Source organism: Castanea sativa, chromosome 2 (assembly GCF_040712315.1).
Source record: "Castanea sativa cultivar Marrone di Chiusa Pesio chromosome 2, ASM4071231v1".
In the NCBI taxonomy this organism is placed as follows: domain Eukaryota; kingdom Viridiplantae; phylum Streptophyta; class Magnoliopsida; order Fagales; family Fagaceae; genus Castanea; species Castanea sativa.
The window spans coordinates 8,633,455-8,637,717 of NC_134014.1; the positions used below are offsets into that span (position 1 = coordinate 8,633,455).

Consider the following 4,263-nt stretch of genomic DNA (forward strand, 5'->3'; position numbering starts at 1 on the left):
ATGCATCTAAGTTTCAGTTGATAGAGACAACAACTTATTTATTCTTATCAATTTTTTTAGATAAAGTAACAATAAGTGTTTTAACAAAACCTGCAACATGCATAAAAGTTTTAGAAATTTAAATATTACTCCAATTGAAAATCTATTATAAAAATTTCAAAACTTATATATATTCACAATATATATTTCATAATTTTTTGTTCAGCTATCTTACATGCAAATTGTAACTATCTATCACTTTTACATAGACCAACTGCTCAATGTTTGCCACGTGGACAAGTTAACTCCTAAAAATTTTTGCTCTATTTTTAAGCATTGCCCATTTTCAAATGCATTGGTCCCTCTATATAAATGTCACTGATCTCAAGCACAAGTTATTTTGTTTTTGCTTAGAATATTCACAACCCATATCAAAGTATCAAATAATCATGGCCAAACAGCAGTAAAATCACTATGTCATCGTCGCATATCCAGTGCAAGGCCATATAAACCCTGCCCTCCAATTTGCTGAATGCCTCATTCGCATGGGAGTGCATGTCACCTTCTTCACTGCCATTGGAGCCCACCGTCGCAACATGATCAAAAGCCCTCCTCCTGACGGCTTGTTGTTCCCATTGTCTCTACGGCTACGATGACAAAGTTGCACCTATGGACGATCGTGATAAACAATGGGATTAGTTCAAGTGCAATGGCTCCAAAGCTCTCACTGACCTCATTGTTGCCACCGCCAATAAACAGTGCATAGTCTACACAATGCTTCTACGTTGGGTTGCTAGCGTGGCTTGTGATCTTCATATTCCTTCTGCCCTTCTTTGGATTCAGCCTGCAATGGTTTTGTACATATACTACCACTATTACAATGGTTTTGCCAATGTTATTAGGAATGACATCGATAACTGACCCTCATGTTAGGTTAAAATAAATTGACCCCTTGCAAATTAATTAATTATCGAAGTTAATTAATTAGTCAAATTACATGCAATAGCATGGTAGCACAAACAAATCACTAAATAACCAAGTACAACGGAAAATAAATTTAACACAAGTGATTTGTTAACAAATGGAGAAAACCACCAAGACAAAAACTCCACTAAGTGAATTTAAGGTCACCACTCTTGAGAATCCACTATTATCAATCACAAGTGGTTATAAGTAAGGAATCTTACCAAACCCTTTGGCCTATCCCAAAATACTAACCTACAGTTGAACCCTTATCCCAATACCCAATTGGACTTGTATTGTAGCGGCAATCTTTCCATTCAATGCACGAATCCCAGTACATGACTAACCAATGATGCACGGATCCCAGTACATGACTAACTCACCAACTTGAAGAAGATTGTTGGCTGCAAAGTTCTTCAATTCATCAATAATTAAGATCAAGAAGCTCCTTGGTCACAAAACTCTTAGCGTACAGACATAGTAGCTTCTTTAGAGAGAACGATGAACTAGGTCACTTTTAGCATTCTGTCACACAATGCATGTGCGACGGCCTTTAAAATAAGCCTTATATATGTCTAGGGTTGTGAGAAAAGAAATCCTACACAAATACATAAGTATATACATGTAATCAGATCTAAAAAGTCTGATTTCGTAATTCTCGACAGATACAGCTTGTGTCAAGCTTCAACATTAAATCTCGATAGAAAGGATTCTGTCAAGACTTCTGTCGAGTTTTAATGAACAGCACTTCCTTCACTTGTTTCTTGGTCAGACTTGCAAGCCTTCAATACTTAACTTGAACACTTGTTTCTCGAAGTACTAAACTTATCCTAGATCTACCCAATTACAAGTAAAGTGTGTTTTGTCAAAAAATTAGCCAATTACATAAATATGACCCTAGCACCTCTTGTTGGATACAGTTACTGGGTCTGCCATTTATTATTTGCTACTCATGACCTTCCCTCCTTCTTGCTTGCTCCAAACCATTATGCTTTTGTACACCATATATTACAAGCACAACTTGAAGCGCTTGAAAATGAGAGCAATCCTAGAGTTCTAGTGAATACCTTTGATGCACTAGAGCCTAAGGCTTTTAAAGCACTCAAAAAGCTTAATTTAGTTGCAATTGGACCGCTAGTTCCAAATGCCATTTTTTGTGGAAGATATCCATGTAATGGCTCCAATAATTACATTGAATGGCTCAACTCTAAGTCCAAATCATTGGTCATTTACATTTCATTTGGGAGCTTATTGGTGTTAAATAAGCAACAAATGGAGGAAATAGCACACGGATTGTTGGATTGTGGGAGGCCCTTCTTGTGGGTCATAAGAGCTAAGGAAAGTGGTGAAGAGGGAAAGAAGAAGAGAATTTGAGTTGCAGAGAGGAATTGGAACAAAGGGGAATGATAGTGCCCTAGTGTTCCCAAGTGGAGGTTTTGTCACACCTTTCACTAAGATGCTTTGTGACACATTGTGGGTGGAATTCAACTTTGGAGTTTGGTTTATGGGGTGCCAATGGTAGCATTTCCACATTGGTTTGATCAAGCAATGAATGCGAAGCTAATTGAAGATGTGTGGAAGACCAGAGTGAGGGTGACAGTGAATAAGGATGGGATTGTTGAAGGTGATGAGATTAAGAGATGTTTGGAATTGGTTGTGGGAGATGGAGAGAGAGGGAAAGCAATTAGAAGGAATGCCAAGAAATGGAAGGAGTTGGCTATGGAGGCTGCCAACAAAGTTGGTTCTTCTTCCTATAACAATCTCAAAGCGTTTGTGGATGAGATTGGTGAAGGTTATAACATCGGTGTTAAAAGAGTGTAACTTTGCTGTTGAAAGAAAAGTGTTTGTTTTACATCCACTTTCATATATTAAAATGTGTATATGATTTGCATATTAATTGTGAATATGGATATAAAATAGGGGAAATAATTTTTTTGTGGGCGGTTGATTTATGTTTTTCACCTTTGTCTTATATTGCCTTTCTTTATTTGTTACTAGGTTGGCAAATCAACTAAGCAGTTTTGGAAAGTACCTATATTATATTATGCCTTCTAAACATTTGTAGAGCTCACATTCTGTAATATGAAATTGGTGGGTAGCAATTAGCGAATAACATTTTAATGAAATTTCTTGTACTTCACTATCTAAAGACTAAGCAAAACCTGTTTCTATCCCAAAAGTTAAAAATAAAATAAAATAAAATATTTAAGAAAATCCTACTTGTGAATTTATTTTAATGGAAAATGTCACTTTGAAGTTCGAACATCCTAATACATAACAAAAATTAAAAATTAAAATAAAAGATTAAGCAAGTCTTACATGTGAATTTTTTTTAAATGGAAAATGTCAACATCACTCCAAGGGTGGTAACTATGAAGACAATTTAATAACTCAAAAGATTGTCTTAGAAAGAAAAAATAATGGTTTATTATGCACACCAAAGCCATATATGTAGATAATTGAAGAAGATGGATCCAGCCCATTCCTATCTTATACCTTTTGCCATTTGAGCTCTCCCTGCAGCCTTCTTTCTTTCTTAATGAATGAATTTCTTAGAAATAAAATTACCAGGGAAAAATAAAAGTCAAGAAATCAACAAACGAAATTGAAATGGGGATACAATTTCAATCTCTCTTTTTCTTTTCTTTTTCTTTTTTTCCTTCTATTGTTAATCAACTTGATTTTTACAAATTCAGAAATAATAATAATAATAATAATAATAATAATAATAATGATAATAACTCCATTTTCACAAAAACCACCACAAATTATTAGAAATTCAAGACATATAGAGAAGGAAAATTTTGAATTTATATGTTGCACACTCGCACTAGAGAAATTTAAGTTTACTAGGTTCTACTGTTTTCTTTAGTATAGAAACTCACCAAGAACATTGTCCTTTGTGGATAAATAAGTCACTAAAAATGTCAGCAACAAAAATCCATGGGCATCTCATAAATTAGCCTTTATTTTCTTCCCTTTCTGCTGAGCATGGAGGCATTGACAGTTCATTTTGTCAGATGCTTTTGTTGTGAAATAGATGTCATATTTAGTAATGTTATAGCTTTTTGTTTCACAAATTTACAAATTAATAAGTTGTATTTGAATCCAGCAAAAAAAAATTGTGATTGATGAATCATAAATCCCTACTCACAACTCTTATTAAGTACAGTAATTGAGATGGTTGCTAAGCTCTAATAAATTTTTAGAGTAGGGGATCTAGAGATTCTGGGTTGAACAATTAATTAAGTTTTTCAAATTACCATGGATTTTATTTTGTATTTGAATTCAATTTGCGTCTCTCGTTTTCCCCTAAACTTG

The 4,263-nt window shown here is 34.4% G+C and overlaps 1 pseudogene; it reads left to right on the forward strand.

The window, feature by feature from the left end:
* Positions 1 to 428: 428 nt before the first annotated feature.
* LOC142626245 (phloretin 4'-O-glucosyltransferase-like) lies at positions 429 to 2,772 on the forward strand (annotated as a pseudogene).
* Positions 2,773 to 4,263: the final 1,491 nt, after the last annotated feature.